The sequence below is a fragment of the Oreochromis niloticus genome, linkage group LG17 (genome assembly GCF_001858045.2).
Source record: "Oreochromis niloticus isolate F11D_XX linkage group LG17, O_niloticus_UMD_NMBU, whole genome shotgun sequence".
Lineage (NCBI taxonomy): Eukaryota > Metazoa > Chordata > Actinopteri > Cichliformes > Cichlidae > Oreochromis > Oreochromis niloticus.
Window position 1 is genome coordinate 25,581,143 of NC_031981.2, and position 17,993 is coordinate 25,599,135.

At 40.0% G+C, this 17,993-nt stretch overlaps 1 protein-coding gene across 2 annotated transcripts in view; it reads left to right on the forward strand.

Moving 5' to 3' along the window:
- Nucleotides 1–7,422: 7,422 nt before the first annotated feature.
- The window catches only part of adcyap1r1b (adenylate cyclase activating polypeptide 1b (pituitary) receptor type I), a 35,110-nt gene continuing 24,539 nt past the window's right edge, over nucleotides 7,423–17,993 (forward strand). For both annotated transcript variants that reach the window (XM_019346486.2, XM_005468266.4), the window contains exon 1: nucleotides 7,423–7,777. The gene's annotated coding sequence lies outside the window, so the exon portion shown is untranslated. The remainder of the gene's footprint in view (nucleotides 7,778–17,993) is intronic.

A 17,993-nucleotide genomic window follows, 5' to 3' on the forward strand; every position in this document is an offset into this window, starting at 1 on the left:
ATTAACCTGTTCTTTAAGACATGAATTCATAAAACACTGGCCCTGCAATAAACTGTGGTGACCACTGTTGGGGTTGGTAAATTACTCAAAAAAAGCAATCTATTATACATTACTCGTTACTTTTCTTAAAATACAGTAAGCTACTTAATTATTTGTCAGAGAAAGTAATTTGTTACATGTCTTGTTACATACTTTCTGTGATGGGAAATGCATTGTCTCATAATACCACATACCAAAAAATAATAGCTTTATTTTAACCTTTACATATCAATACAAAGCAAAGTTGACAACCAGCCAAAAGAGACTTTAAAGTGATCACCTCAATGATTCTACTTTAGAAACACAAAAAGGTACAAAATTCTACCTAAGATTCTACAAAACTGACTGTTGTTGTGTTAGCAACATAATGCAGTTGTTTCTGTCCTGAATACAGTTGGCTTCTTACCATTCTGCTCTCATCCTTTTGTGTAATAAAAACAAAAGTAATTTCTATATCCACTCTATAGACTGTGCCACTATTTTCCTCGTCTGACATCTGAACTGAAATCTGCTGATTGTCGCTCTAGTGCAAGTGGAATTAATAAGTGGAACCGATAAGCAAGCAGACTAACAATTCCAAAGAACTGAACTAGTGGGAACTGTTTTCTACAAGAACTGGTTCTTGATTCCCTTGATACACACCAGTCAAGAATTACATCTCAAATCCCCCCTTCCAAGATAAGGACAAAATTTGATGATGCATGTGATGCTATTCTACATGCATATAACTACACGGGAAAGTGATTTTACTATTACTAAAGTGATATTGTTAATATATGTGATCAATACATAGAATAAGGAAATTTGCCACTTGTCACACTTATAATGAAAAGGTAATAAGCCATCAAGACACTCTGGCACTTTGTTTCAGCCAACCCCATTGCGGGTTAATTGTCACTAGGTGTGGGGTAGGTTGAAATGAACATCACAATGCCCATGAATTTAAACCAGGGATAGTTAACGTGAATGTTGAGCAGTGAAATTATAGAATTTACAGTGCTTTAATAGGCCTTAATTAAAGATAATAAATTCCATGACTGTATTTTGAACTGGTACATCATTTTCCAACAGATAAACTGAGTGTAAACATGTGGGGAGATAAATTAAATACAATAATATCAACATTACTCTGACTTGGTCTCTGTTTTAAGTCTTGATGCATGCTCGATAATACAGTTTTGAAAAGTTTCTGAGGTCTCCATTTTCAAGTTTCTAGTCTTGATCTAGAAACCCTGTACCTCACTTAGAGCCATACAAGTCACTTATGACAAATGCATACCCCTGGTTTGCCAGGGGCGCAATATTTGCGAGTTAAGTTTGTTAGAAAACACATGGAAGCCATACTTGGGCTGGCTATTGGTTTATGGCTCAAAACAAACCATTCTGACCGCTGAGACAACCATCCCCAAAACTGACCTCTTTATACATTTTAACCTAGAGACCACATGGCTTTAGACAGCCAGTAACAAACTGATTCAATCAAAACTACCTTCATCTTTTTAGTAAGTGTCCATTTTTAAAATGACTATTATTGTGTGATACTTTCCTAAAGGAAAAGGCTGATCTGTGACACTGTGCACTGATTTACTGATTTAACAGTGGCTCTGTTAATTTAGTGAGTTCAGTCTGAAGGTCAATAAATGGGTACATGGGGTGTTTGTTCTTCTTGTGGATGTGTGTGACCTTTGGGTTTGCAGAAAGGTATGAGGTCAAGTCAGTAGCTTCCACCTGAAGGAAGCCTTGTGATTGATCCAAATCTCACTAGCTCTGTCTCCGTAATTTTATCACCAGCATGAGTCTAAGTAGATTTGTTTCTCTGAGCAAACCAGCTCTGCCCCTCTCCTCTTTATATTACATCACACTGCAGTGATGGAGTTTAATCAGTTCTTTATACTATACAATGCTCCATTCCTCTTGCTCTAAACTATTTCATTCCCTTTTGGAAACTCACAACCACCATTCTGCTCACACATATTGAAATAGCCGCTACCAAATTTTTCCCACCCCAGCATCCTCACTTACCCCCAACATCCAGCAGCACTCCACATCCCCTTGCAATGAAGTGGCCCAGTTTCCATGGCAACCCCATACACCAGCATATTATTCCCCTTTCAGAACTCAAAAGAGGATCAATTAGTGATGATGTCATTGCGTCAAGAGAAACACTCAAATCCCGATCACGATTGCCCGAGAGCGGCCAGTCCCAGCCTCCGTGTGTGTGTGTGTGTGTGTGTGTGTGTGTGTGTGTGTGTGTGTGTGTGTGTGTGTGTGTGTGTGTGTGTGTGTGTGTGTGTGAGGGGTTTTAATGGTACATAGTAATTTGAGTGCAAAGGAAGATTAAAAAAAAATAAAGCAAGGTTAGATTCTTCTCCTTGCAGCTCAGACTGGAAGATGAAGGCAGACTTGCGGTGCCTGAGTCACCACCACTACACACTGTGTGGGAGGCCTGGATGGCAGCAGAATGGAGAACAGGAGCAGAATGAAATCCACTGATTATCAGCATGAGGGTGAGATGAAAACGAGACATGGAACGAAGTAGGAAGCAACATGTCAGGTGCAAGTATTACATTTCTCCTCAAGGAAAAAGTAGCACAAAAATGTGCTGCACGTCAACTAGAGACCTTGCTCTGCCATTTTTCTGATAGTACAAATTGATAAAATAACTCCCATCATACTTCTATAACCCTCCAGCAGCTCTCGCACCTTTTTCTTTCCAACCTTTAACACAAGAACAGAGAATACTGAGGAGATCTTTGGTGAGTTCATTGCACCAGTGAAACCAATAAGTCATGCTAACAGTGTGTGATTACAGGTCATACATATATTTTTTATTTCTCTCTGGAACTGGATTTGGTTTTGGACTCTTTCTTTTTCCAGTAGACTGACATTTTGCTTGTTTTTTCCATTTTTTGGCAGATGAGCAGAGTTTTACAACAACTGCACTGGGCAAAACCAGTAAACTTGAACAAATATACTTTTAGAGACACTCTTCTAAAGGCTCCCTGTGGTGGAGGTGGGGTCTCTGGCTCTGCTACAGTGGAGGGGTGGTGCAGTAGGCTTGAGAGGCAGTGCCAGGGTGGCTGGCAGGGCAGCTGCTGCCACTCAGTAATCAGACTCTTCCTTTTCAGTGATGGTGGGGCTCGAGAGAGGAGCTGAGTGTGGAGTGGAGAAGCAGCTGAAAAGAATTCCTACTGTCAGGAAAAAGGAAAAAAGTATTGTGGCAATAAACACCATAAAACTGTCACCTGAGGCTACATAGGGTCTATTCATTTCACACTCCCCCTTCCACCTCCAAATGTCATTAGTACGGAAACTGGATTCCCAAAGGCATACATAACTGTGTTTTGCAAAATGGATTGGATATTGATTGTGATGTGCAAATTAAAGTAGTCAGCGTCAGGCTTCTGGCTTTTTGATTTTTTTCAATAATTAAGTCTGTCTCTAATCATTGCCAAATAGGGGAATGTTTGTGCTGTGGCAAGGTACAACATTTGACCGTCACATGGTTAAAAGCAAAGCATAGAGTTTGATCATGAGACTGATCCCCACACTGTTCCACCAACTTATTAAACTGAGGTCAGTCCATCCCTTATAGCAAAGGCAACCTACGGCTTACGAGGCACATCTGGTTCTTTTGCTGCATGCGGCTTATGAGCCACAGGTTAGAATTAGAGTTAACCATACATATATATTATACTATACTTTTTTTTGTTAGCTTTCACTAGCAGTCAAAAACTAATGTGTACACTTATGTGTGTATTTTTATTTTGTTAAATATGAAAAAAAATTATAGCAGAAGCTCCCGTGTGTCTGGCCAGAAAGAGAATACCAATGTGTTTATTTGGTAGTTCAATGAAAGGCTTCAATTATCTTGTTGAGTTTTCTTGTTTGTTTGGTTTTTTTTGTACTACTTTAACACTAAAGTGGCCTTCTAATGAGATGGCAGTGCCAGCAGTGGCCCACAGCTCATTTAAGTTTGAGATCCCTGCATATACTATATTTATTAATTTATCCTTTCCTAATTATATCTGTTTTGTCTGGCAGAAGAAACAAAATGTCTCTTTTGATGTTGAATATTGCATCAGAATCAGAATACTTTATTGATCCCTAGGCCTGCCTTAAAGGCTGTGCAAGGCAGGAGCTAATCACGGCCTCAGTTCTATGGATTTGCTCACCCATTCAAACATAAGTGTCAAAGAACGGTTGAAGAAAAAGAACATGTGCCATCTGTGCAGCAAGTCCAGTTGTGAAATTTCGTTGCTACAAAATATTCCACAGTCAACTGTTAGTGTTATTATATCTGTGGAGGAGTGTGGTCTGTGGCTCCGCTACAGAGGAGGGGTGGTGAAATAAGTTCAGAGGGCAGTGTCTGGCAGAGCAGCTGGGACCAGTTCCCTAATCATGCTCTGCCTATTTCAGTTACGCCAGGACTGGGGGCAGAGGAAGAGCTGAGATGGAAGAGAACAAGTTTTTGTTGTGTAATCACACTGAAAATAAGCCATCACTTCCCTGCAAACACAGGCTCTGCTTGTGTGTGTGTGTGTATGTGTTGTATTATGTCTCTAACACAATTGTGTTACAGTAACAAAGTGGAAGCACTTGGGAACGACAGCAAAGCAGTCATGAAGTGGTAGGCCACGTAAAATCACAGAGCAGGGTCAGCAATGCTGAGGTGCATAGTGCACAGAGGTCAAGAACTTTCTGCAGAGTTCATTGCCAGAGACCTCCAAACTTCCTGTGGCCTTGAGATTAGCAAAAGAACAGTGCATACTCAAAATGTGCTCATCTAATGCAGCACAGATAACATCTTGGAGAAGCTCACAGCGGTCGTGAGTACTCAGACTATGCTCTTTGAGCACAAAATTGATAACATCTCGTAGAAGCTCACAGCTCTCCAACAGGAGATTGAGAGACCAGTGACAGACATTTATAGTAGATCATACTTTCCTAGTTTCAGTAAAAGAAACGTAATTTTTCACCATACCAAAACATTTTGGACAATTTCATGCTCCCAACTGTATGTGAAAAGTTTGGGGAGGGGCCTTCCTTTTCCAACATGACTGAGCACCAGTGGACAAAGCAAGGCCCATAAAGACCTGGGTAAGTGAGTTTGGTGTGGAAGAACTTGACTGGCCTGCACAGAGTCCTGACCTAAAGCCAACAGGACAACTATGAGGTGGATTAGAGCAGAGCTGGCCAGCTAAGCCTTGTCATCCTCCAGGATGACAAGGCTTAGCTGTCATCCTGGAGGATCACATGATGACATCCTCCAGGATGAGGATGTCATTCCTCACGGATGTCATTCTGTGAGGAACAATATTCTTCCTGATTAAAGTAACCAGGTGAAGCAAAGTGGTGGGCCCTGGCCAGGTCCAAGGTTTTCCACTTCCTGGATGTGCTGCGTGACCTAGGCCTGCAGTGCCATGCCTCCAGCTGCCTCCAGTCATCTGCTTGTGGTGCATTGTGGCGAGCTCTGCCACCATCTGTGTCAGTGCTTGCAGTGGCTGTTATAGAGTATAAGTCCAATATTTTTTTCTGCTGTTGGGTAGTGTTGGGCACCAGTACAGTATTTCTGTGTCACTGTGCGTTCCCTAACACAGACAGTCAGACACAACACTTTTGTTATACTTATTATTACATTACACACTATCTTTAATGATTTTTTTAAACAATGCACAGTTCACTCAGTGTTATCAGTTGTCGCGGCTTCCCGGGCTGCCAGTCCAAGTGGATGTTGCACACCTCAGTTCCGGTGCACTACTACATGAATAGAAGTAATTAGACAATAGCTGCAAGCTGTGCCTTCCTTTGTCTCCTAGCAATGCCCCCTAAATCCTCTGTTCCACCCCTCCCCTTTAGCTGAGGCAAAACCACACCCTGCCACCAATAAATTTATAAAAAGAAAGATCCTCTTTAAATTTTGGCTTTAGAGAGGAGGTTTTGCAATCATTGTCTGTTGCAGCAACCATTCTTCAGACACACTGAGGCCTTACAGGTGTCTAAAGGCCTTGTGTGGAATTTGCTTCCTCCGTCTCATTATGTGTCCTGTTTCGAGCCATGCATCCCAGCTATCTCTCCTTGTTATAATGAGAGTATATATTATCTATGTCTCTCTCTGTTTATTGTTCCTTCGTCCCTTATGTCTTTGTGAACCCTAGCCTTATATCTTCCCACTCTGACTTCCCCAACAAATCTGTATCTCATCGCTTTTCTTTGTGTTTTTGATTCACTTACTCATTTCCATGTTTGTTGTAACATTTGGACTATCAGCATTAAATGCTTATTTTGAGTTTGACTCCTGCCTTCTGTCCTTTTGGGTTCACAATTACCAGCTCACACAGCCAATACATGACCCAGAGTGGGAAAGGTCAACAAACATACAAAAACGACATGTTAATTCTGTTTGTAATTGAGGTGGTCCTTCTGAAATAACCACAACATACTCATATATATGTGTGGAGTTGTATCTAAATAAAATGCAAAACAGGTAATTCACCTTTACAGAGTGTACAGTGCACAATCAGTATCAGAGAGGATTAACAGGGTAATGAGGCACAGAGGATGCCAGTCAGACACTGACGAGGGTGGGGGAAAGAACAAAAGAGGGAAATAAAAACAGAGAAAATTATATGAAGGAATCAAACTGAAAGAGGTGCCAAGAAAAATCTGATAAGGCAAACTGAGAAACACATAAAAAATGGGAGAAGCCATTAAAAACCCATAGATTACTACTGCCATTGTCTTTGCACAGACTTTGCCAGTATTCATCAAATGACTATCGTAATGCCGCACTATCTCCTCCCAGTAAACACACTTTATAATCTTGGAATGGGAGGCATAATTAGCCTTTTGCAGGAAAGGCACCCAGTTACATATAATATAAAATGTCTTAAGCAGCTTTAAACACATAGTGTACTAACATACGGTGTCTAAAATTATCTTACAGATTTTATGACGATTTCTCAAAAAATTGGAGGTGTAGATTTGTAAATTGACTTTATTAGCACAGCTGCTCACCTGCATCACACTTTGATATATTTATATTAAAATGGTCACGGTCGCTGTCCGTGGTTCTGATCTCTTTTGTTTGAGCTCTTTGACCCGTTCTGATGCCTCAGAAACAATGGACACACACACACACACACACACACACACACACACACACACACACACACACTTTCTTCATGTTCCACCACATCTCTGTGTCTCTGTGTAGAATCAGATGAGACTAGATAATTTAACACACCCCGTTTATGTCTCACATCCATCATGTAGAATTGGATTTAAGCTTCCTTGCGCGCATGTGTGAGAGTGTTTGTGTATGGATAAGAGAGAGAGAGAAAGAGAGAGAGAGAGAGAGAGAGGGGGGGGGCGGGGGTGTTGATAGCGAGTGGACTAGTTGAAATGCGCGGCACATTCTTATGTGGAAGACGAGACGAGCAGGCAGCAGTCCTTAGGCCAAGCGACATATCAGCACTTAACAACCGAACAATCTCCACGCACGGCACGGGAAACCTCGTTTCATTCCTTAATCTCTGCCCCAAAAGCAAAATTACCGCATTCTTCCAAGCGGTAATTCCGCAACAAACCCAAACTGCACACCGGCTGGAAGTTGCATCGCCAGGAGCCACCGGGGAATCTTGTACCTTCACAGCCCCGCCAGGCTTGATTTGTCTCCTGTGGTGTGCGCGAAGGGGCCGCGGCGCAGGAGTTCTATTTGGAGCAAATTGATAAAATGGTAAGATTTGCGGGGGGAATTCAACGAATCACATTTTAAGTGGTTAAACGCTGCATGTAAAGGGAGGAGAATGGAAGTGAGCGTGCCGGGATCTTGCGGCATGTGTCGGATGATCTCAGTGAGGAGGTTCCTATCAGTGGCTGCCGGCAGCGCGCAGTTTGCACACTGCAAAGGAGAAGGACCATCACTAAGCAATGAATATGAGAAAACAGAAAGACAGGATATTGGAGCAGAAAAACACATGTACAAAATAGCGCATTGTCTATGTATTCGTCTGTGAACATGAGGAGTCTTTAATATATTCTGATTAAGTAATTCTTAAAATGTTCTTAAAGTCAATGCTGCATGAGCTCTTTTATGGATAAAGCAGTTTCCTTTTGTGTTATCCAGTCCTCCGTCTGTTATTAGAGTATTCAGTTCAATTACTCAAAGATAAGACTAATATTATCCTCTATTCCATAATTTGGCACGCACACACACACACACACACATATAAATATATATATGTGTGTGTGTGTTTATATACATACATATACGTGTGTGTCTGTGTGTGTGTGTGAAATCCAGGCCTTTGGGTAAATGCTGTGTGTGACCTTGTAATGCAGCCTGCTGTCGCTGAATAACAATTGCGGCTTCTCTTCTTTCTGTGCCTGGCTGGTTTGGGAGGGTTAAAGCTACACTGAAAAAGCTATTCAGTCCCAGCCGCCTACATCTACACGTCTGTTGTGTCTGAATGATGGCAGAAGATGTGTTTCCTCTCAGCACTTGTGTTTCTTAATGTTGGGGAGGAATATGTGTGTGTGCAAGTCTGCGTCCCTCTGTTCTGATGACATTATAAAATGCTGTTGAGTTATTTATTTACATCTCAGAATGCTCAGCTGCAGCGTCATTCATAAGACTCTCCACGAATCTTGATTTAAGGCCAGAAAAGGTGCGATAAGTAATGCTCTGTGTTTTTCCATCCGAACATGCGTGAGAACTGTTTAAATATCTGAGTTGGTTTATCCCAAAGTAAAAGTGCGTATGCAGTTCTAATTTGTTTAAATTTACAGGTCACATACAGCTCAGCATATCAGAGAAACCACAGAATCCTGTTTAGATTTGCTTGACTTAAGAGGAACAAACATTCCCATAATACCTCCTGCAGGAAAGTGAGGAGACGTTTAGAGTGTAACAGCACAAGTAGGACCAAAGAGTTTTTCTGTCCTTTAGATCTCAGTGATGCTGACATTTAAATGACCCAATTAGCCTTGTTGTGTTGACTGGCCTGATCAGCAGAGGAAAGAGAAGAAAAAGTCAGGCAGGAGGAGGAGAGGATATTAGGCATCAGGCCCAGTCTCAGCAAGGCAGCCTTGTAACACACCCAGTGTCATGCATGAGCGAGTGTCATTTATAGTTGTATTGAGGCGATCCAGTTCCCATGCAAAAGGGTGAACACAATAAAAAGTAATGTCAGTTTTTAAATATTTGCATGTATTGATCATTATCAGAAATACTTGCCACATCCATGTCTGCAATTAATGGTATACGATGGTTGAACTGAATGTCAAAGAGAGCACATTTTAATGGCTACACCATCCAATCAAATGGGAGATATCTGGATGTGATGTGCATCATTTAATGCACACAAAATCCACAAAATTTTACATTTGAACTTTATAAATTTGACCAAACATGGAGCCGCCAGCAGAGTTCTTCATATTAGTACATATCATTCTGGACGATAATTATTGATGTCGGTTTAAACAGATTATGAAAAATGGGGGAGGCTTGGGTGTCTGCATTTAGGGGACACATTGAGTAAGGGTTCTGGCAATTCTCCCCAATAAATTTTGGGTATTGGAGACTTATTTTTTTTCTGCATTGTGGTTTAACTTATCTAAAAGAAAATCCTTTTTTTTTTTTTTTTAAATGTAACCAGGATATGCTGGTTACATTGAAAGGCCTTTCACAATGAAGACCTGGTTATGGTAGCAGCCATGCATACACAAAACCTTTTAAAATGTAATATAAATTTCAAGATCTATATCATGATATATGCAAATGTCCACAACTAAAAAACAAGGTCTTTAAAAAAAAATGCAAGTCTTCTTCACTGTGGTCCTTATCATGTTTATTTATGCCTAAATGCTAAATTCACCAGTGGTTAGAAACATATTAAAAGTTTTGCGAGTAAAAGTGTTACTTTGCAACAGCCCATGTTGCAAAGTAAGAAAATAGTGTTTTACCTAGAACTGTCAAAACCCTTGGTGTAACTGTTTAAAGGAGTGTAGCTGATAACTTGAACTGTGACAGAGAAAGGTACAGAGGTACACTGAAAGTTTATCCACTTTCACTTTTTTGTTTTCTATAAGTGGTCAGTGATTAGACTGCATTCCATGGAATGCAATGGTGCAACTGAAACTAGACTCAGTAAAGACAGTGGTATGTATATACACTATATCAAAATAATTAATCACAAGAAGAAAAATATTCTACAGTGAGGTTTCCTGGCATTCTTGATCACTTTTAGATATTAATTCTTAATGTCCCTCATTGGATGTTCTCCCTGCTCAGTAAAGATACATAAAAACGTGATTTACCTTTCTGTCCTCTTTTGTGTTTGCCTGGTTTTAGACATGAGTGTAACAAATTGGCACTTCTGTCTAATATCAGGCCCATTTGTTTGGGGAAGTAACCCGTCTGGATGTGCCTGAATGTCTTCATTAATGAATTTATAAACCTCTCAGTTTTGACTGTGGTTACTATTTTGGGGGATTTTTTTTGGATCATTCTTAGGACTCATGTACATTTCTAGCCACAACACTTGGGCTATAAACTCCAAAAACAGAGATCTACAACTTTACAAGATAAAATAAACTTTATTAGTCCCAAAGTTGGGAAAATCACATTGTTACAGCAGCAGAAAAAAATGTTTCATAGTGCAGTGGTTGTGTGTTAATAACAGCAGGTATTAAGTATTGCACATTGAGATATGTACAGCCTCCAGTGTTTGCATATGCGGTGTGTTTTCACATGTACATTCACTGCTTAGCTGGTATTTAGACATTTGTCCTTATCCCGTTTCCTTCTGGCTCCTCCGTGGTTATTTAACTGCAGTTATAGTCATCACAAAAAATGTAGTGGCTGTATTCAATGAGATTCTTTTATGTTTTTATTTTTAGTATGCAGGGGTTGCTCTAAATATTGGGAGGTGATCTTTCCAGCTCCCCAAAATGACACATGTGCTTTGCAGTTCATTTCAATTCAAGTTTGTTAATGCTCCAGGAACCTTTAACTGTAAATGACATTGAAGTAATGTTACTATTTCAATACAATATGTTGAGCATAGCATTATTCCAGGCAAGCCGCAAAGCTCAGCCACTATTACAGGAGATCAGCTGATTTTCTTTTACACATCCAATTGTCTGTTTCACATATGGGCGTTAGCTGTATGTCCTCAGTTGCTGCACATCTGCAACTCACCACCCCATCTGTCTTTCTGTGCCTAACCCTTTAAAACCTGAACCAATGAAATAACTGCCAGAAATCTTTAATTTTTTGATAATGGAGTGTTTGTTGAACCTTTAGACAATATATATATAAAAATAGATTAATTTTTACTCTGCATATATGATTTCAATTTTTCTATTACATTTGCTACATTTGCCATATTTTTGCAATTTAGTCATTAAAATGTGTCATGCAATTTATATAATTTTTTGAGGGTAAAAAAAAAGTCACGCTGATGATGTAGAAGTCTCAAAAAACTCACAAAACACATGTATTAAATACGATACGCTTGGCTTTAAAGGACTAAATATTGTATCTGGTGTCACTGTTTACTCTGAGCTGGGCTTTTGATGCTCCACTCCATGTCTGCAGCATTCCCAGTATGCATGTGGAATTGTGAGGCGGTGTGTACAGTCCACAGACCCATACCAAAAAATGCAAGTTGATAGAGGTGCAAATATCACTAAGATCTTTTGACTGGCGAACAGTGTTTGACCAGCATCAGGATCATGGGTGGCCAAGGCTCATTGATCCACATAAGCAATGACAGCAATGTCGGCCATGTGGTCTGATTCAACAGATGAGCTACTGTAGCTCAAATTGCTTAAAAATGTAATGCTGGTTCTGATAGAGAGATGTCAGAATATACAGTACTTACCAGTTTGTTACATGTGGGGCTGCATGGCTGCAGACCAGTAAAGGAGCCCATGGTGACCCTTGTCCACTGCCAAAAGCACCAACAATGGGCCTGACTGTCAGAACTGTACCACGGAGCAATGGAAGAAAGTGACCTGGGCCACTAGCGCACACCCTCTCTGCCATTTTTGTGATGGCAGAGTGGACTCTGCTCTTCTGTTGAAAACCTGGCACTAGGATGCACTATGGCCAGTGGAGGCAGTGTGATGCTTCAGTTCAATTCAATTCAGTTTTTTTATATAGTGCCAAATATCCACAACAGTTGCTCCAAGGTGCTTTGGGAATTTAAGAGGTAAAGACCCTACAATAATACAAAGAGAACAGAGAAAAGCCCAACAATCATATAGCCCTACAAGCACGTTGGCGACAGTGGGAAGGAAAAACTTCCTTTTAACAAGAAGAAACGACGAGCAGAACCAGGCTCAGGGAGGGACGGCCATCTGCTGCAACCCAAGGTTTTCTCCTGAAAAACCTTGTATATACCTTGTGGATGTTACTTTGACACGTACCACCTACCTCAGCATAGCTGCAGACCATTACAGCCTTTCATGGAAACAGTATTCCCTGATGGCTGTGGCCTCTTTCAACAGGATAATGCTCCTACCATAGCAAAAATCATTCAGGAGTGATTTGAGGAACAAATTGTCGGATTCATTGACCTGTTCTTCAATCCAGTCGATCTCAATCCAACCAAGCATCTGTGGGATGTGCTGGACAAACAAGTCCAATTCATGGAGGCCCAATCTTGCAAATTACAAGACTTAAAGGATCTGTTACTAACATCTTGATGCCAGATACCACAGCTCTCCTTCAGGGTTGTTTTGGCAGAAATCAACTTCAATATTAGGCATTCTGTCATAATATTATGCCTGTTATCAATTATGCCACACAGGAACCAATCAAAATCAAGGTAAATAGCTGTCTCTCTGTCTCATTGTGTTCACAATATTGTAATTTGAAAGGCATTTTATTTCCATTTAAATGTATTTTGTTGCCACAAACTAGTAACGTAAAGCTCTGCCATTATGTACATTTACATTGTTTAATATGCAAATGCAAACATATGCAATAAAAAAGTATGCACTGTAAAGTAGGTCAGACCATTAGCCTAAATACATCTGGAAGAAATCTAACAGTTGTCCAAACTGAATATTATTGATAGGTAGCAGCTGTAACAGTAACAGTAGTAACTGTACCTAGTGAGAGTGCAATAAAATGCAGCTCCTGCATGCAGCACTTGCTTCCAATTTTATTTAAAGTGAATACTATTGACTTCCAACAGTGTTTATACAGATTGGTATAAAACTGTTTCACACAGGTGACTCATCTGAGCTTTGAGAGAGCTTTTAATGGAATTATCGGACAAATGATAAAACCCAGAGTGGGCTCCAAACAGTCTAATATGTTTGTATGTGAAACTTATTCCAACTAAACTAAACTACACCATGATTTGTACAGCTTATGGCTGCAACCTGCAAACCAAACCTGCAAATGTTAGCTGATAATTTGTGTTCACATATGTCATCTCAGGCTCCAAAAACACACCTGCCTACAGCCAGGTTTTTATAGCCATGAAAATTGGCAAGACGGTCTGTGACACTCACAGAGAATCTGGCTGTTTAATGACTCTTAGTTATGGTGCATTTTGAGGATGGTTTAATGTTATTTAAAATGTTACTTTCTTTTGCGCTTTAAAAAGCCATTGCCTTGGCCTTGTGACTGCATAATTCCCAACAGAATTGTGGGAAAAATGGGACATAATAGGAGCGAGAAACCAGGCCAGTTTTCATACTGTCTTTTCTTCTCTGTCTCCTGCTCTCCATCCCTCTCTCTGTAATGCATGAACCTCTCTCTCCATCTCCAAAATAATGAAGACTAAGTCATGTCTGTGTATATTAATTCCTCCCATAATTCCTTGGGCTAAATATAGAGCCAGAGACTTGAGTGACTTAGTGAGATATTCAGTGGGAATTAGACAGTCCGGTGGTGGATTAACACATGAGATAATTAATCTTGAAGCACAAAAAGAACATTTCATTTTTCTGAAAAGAGGAGTAAGCACCTCCTTGATTAGAGATAGAAAGAGAAGAATAGGTTTGGTTTGAGGTTCTCTTAGTGAGTAGAGGGGGATAAGCCAGTGCATGCCTCTTCTCCCGGCCACAACAGCTGTCAAAGCTTGACCAGAACACATCCTGGGGGGCCAGACTGCTCTAACTAAAATCAAAGGTGGCTCATGCTTTTTGCAATCCTGCTTTTTCTCCATGTCTCTTTTCCCTCTAATGATACATCTCATCACTGAGAAAGTGTCTCTCGGCACCGCAGCAGTGTTACAGGTGAGTGATCATTAGGATATCCTTGCTTCTCCTTTTCCTTATGCCGGAGAGAACCAATTCCTCTTCTCCCGAGAGAAGAGTTTTTCTCAGCACAAACACCCACATATTCATAATGCAGCTCTTTTTCGCCAGCCTGCTCCCCTCTTACTTTCTCCATCCCTCCTTTGCTCATTCTCAGTCTCTTGGGTGAAACTTTACACGAATGTTTATTCAAAGTACAGACCGCAGTCTCCACATTGTGTGTATGTTTAGTTTGGAGAGTGACTGTGTCTCTGTGTGTATAAGTGTGTGCTTTTTTTAATTAGGTATGTGCTCTTTAGACGAGGCATCAAACATTACACACATCCAGGCTGACACTGTTCAACATGAAAGCCGCTGAGACTCATTAGGACACTGATTACAGCTTGGGGAGGAGAATTCTGAGCAGCTGCTGAGCTTAAAGGCAAACACCCACACACACATGTGTGCTCATGGGTAACAATATGTTTGTTTTTAAGTAGGACCAGTTTGGTTATTATTTAAACAAATGTTTGTGAGTTGATCACTTTTGGTGCTATATAGAGATTGGTAGTGCTAATACATATAGTCAATTCAATGTGTCCAAGTATGATCGTGTGAGATCGTGCCCTCTCTAGACTCCCTGCTGGCCACTGGCCACAATTTCCCAGAGTTTCTCAGTGTTGTTTTTCATGTGATGTTTAGATGCACAGGAAGAATGTGCACAAATTTCTATCAAGAGAGTTTCTATAGATAACTTCACAATGAATTACTGCTTTTAATTCTTGTTTCTTCTGTTGGGTATTGGACAGCAGTATATCTCCTTTCATTAATCACAGCTATTGCTCCTTTGCCCCCGGCTTTCTGCTTCAGCTGCTACCACAGTTGCACTGGTTGAAGTGTGGAAATAGTGTAAATCAAATTAATTTGATAGTTAATCACACAATTAAAAAATGTTTTCCAGTAATCATCTTGCAAACATTCAAATCCAAGAGTTCAAGAATGAATATTAACGCTGTCTGCTTCCACAGCTTTTTAGATTTCTGTTTTCCTTCGCTCTTATTCAAAGTTTTTAATTTATTTTGGTTCTGTGAATCACTTTGTAACTTTTAAGTGAAACATTATAACCATTCTGTCATGAACTTATAGCTGTCCTTTCCAACTACGCTCCTTATGTGTTTGTGATTATTGACCACACCATTGAACATGGTTCCAGATGGTCTTAAGGTGTTTTTGTAGACTGGAAATGTGTGTTGGTCACAGCCATGTTGATTGATCATATATACTCACAGTTACATATATACAAACACAGTACATATGTAACTACAGTATATGACTATGGCAATGTACTGACCAGGAGATGAGTACACTGTGGTCATAAAGGGATGGAAATGGTCATCAAGAGTACTTGGTGTTTAAATTCAAATACTCAGTTTGTACTAAGGAGCCCAAAACATGCCTAGAAAAAATACCCCACATTATTACACCACCAGCACTAGGTTGAACAGTTAATTCAAGGCGGGATGGATCCATGATTTCATGTACTTTATGCCAGATTCTGACACTATCATCTGAATATTGCAGGAGAAACAGAGACTCTTCAGATAAGGGAAGATGTTTCCAATCTTTTATTATCCAGTTTTAGTCAACCCATGTATTTTGCTTGTAGATAATGGAAGGGGACACCCGGTATGGACTTCTATTGCTGTAGCCCATCTGTGTCAAGGTTCAACATTCAGAGCTGCTCTTCTGCATATTTTGGTAACAAGTAGTTATTTAAGTAAATGTTGCCTTTCTATCATTTTGAAGAAGTCTGGCTGTTCTTGTCTGGCCTGGAGATTTGTGAAATTTGTGTCTCCATTATTATCAGTGTTGTGTTACTGTAACAATACAGACTAACTTGTCAGCATCCATTTTAGACATATTCAAGCAGAAATGTTGCCATGAACCATTTTTGAACTACGGGTTGATTCTGTTCAACAGTACAGTCATTGCTCTCTGATGGGAAGAGGCAAAAACACTCCTTCCTCCCACGCATGATCATGTTTGTACTGAGAAACTGTAGGTCTGTTCTTCTCTGGGTCAATGTATTTGTGGGAGAGAGGGAGTGTGGGTTATCTAAATGAATGGAGTTGTTGCTGTATGAGGCAAGGAGGTGCTGCAACAGCTCTGCACTCCAATAGGATTTTACCCATTCGTAAAGGAATAAATAAGAAACTCAATGTGCAGCAGTCGTTTTTGCTATTTTTTATATTTATATTTATGTTTATAAATATAAATATATATTTATATATATAAATATATATATATATAAATAAAGTTGATTTATTTGTTGCTCATTTATGCAAGCAACAAATAAATCAACATATCTACAATTATACTACGATGTGACTTAATACAAGTCCAAGTGTAATAAACGTTGGAGTAGCAAGTGCGGAAGCAAGTTCCTGAGTGTGTTTGATGTCCTTTGTGATTGATAGGACAGTCTGACTTAAAACAAACAAACAAACCAAAAAAAATATAGACCAGAGATGCTGCTGACAGAAGGCTTTAATAGGGAACACGCCCGCCATTGTTCCACTACTGAGGTGAAATGTAGGTCATATCTGGAGTCTTGTAAATAAAGATGGCACCAGAATTTCCTGCATGTTTCAATAATAATAATAATGATAACAATAATAATAAAAGTATACCAGTGTTTTCATTAATGTCTCATAAGGTGAAGTGACACAACTCAGTGTGCTGTTGCATGTATATTTCTCGATCACTATTGCTAACTGAATTGCTGGCTCAGTGCAAATCAATTTCATTTCTTAAAACTACAGTTTATGATGTCAGAGGTTCGAAGCAGTGTCAGAAGCACAACATGCTGATGGTGTACCAGCGCTCATGTCTATACTGCTTACTGTGGAGGAAAACCTTTGCTGCACCCTTTGAGTGGGGCCTGTTGTTGCCACAATTAGACAATTCCCATGTGTACATGAATAAAGCAAGAGCTCATCCATGAACCTGCAACTAATAAATCAGCAGACGGGATAAAATACTGCTTTCCTGGTGTTTAATTTCAAATCAACTGAAAAGAAAGACCAAGACGAGCGTGTCAGCTGCAGTCGATGGAGTTGGCCTCAGGCAGTTCAGAGTGGGAGGTGTCGACAGTTCCGGGTGCCTAGTTGGAGTACTGGAGTATGGTTACACTGGCAGCAATCTAAATATTTACTCTATCTCTCATTCACTGAAACTGAAGCATGGTTTAGGGTCAATGTTATGTATCAAATCTCAAACATTTTTAATGTGCAGTGTGTTTGCTGTTTACAAAATCTCCCTAAATAGCCACACACGTGTAGATGTTGGCTTTTTCCCACTGAGTTTTAGTTTCTGGTCTTGTGGACTGCATTGGCGGGGCATACAGTATGTTCACAAGGTGTGTTCAGACTGTATGCAGTCTGAGAAAGAGACCTATCAAGTCTCCAGTATAATGAATTTCAGCTGAACTTGAGTTACTTTATATACAAAGGTTTTTCTAAACTGATGGGACCGTAAAGGAAAGTGTTCTTTAAAACAAAGATACAAAAATCTGATTCTAAGTCTGTGTGTAAAGATCTTCATCTGGGGTCAGGTTAACAAGAAGGTCTTTATTAAGAATGAAGTAAACTACTAAGTTGGCATTTGGTGGTTTGGTTACATTATGGGACAGTGTG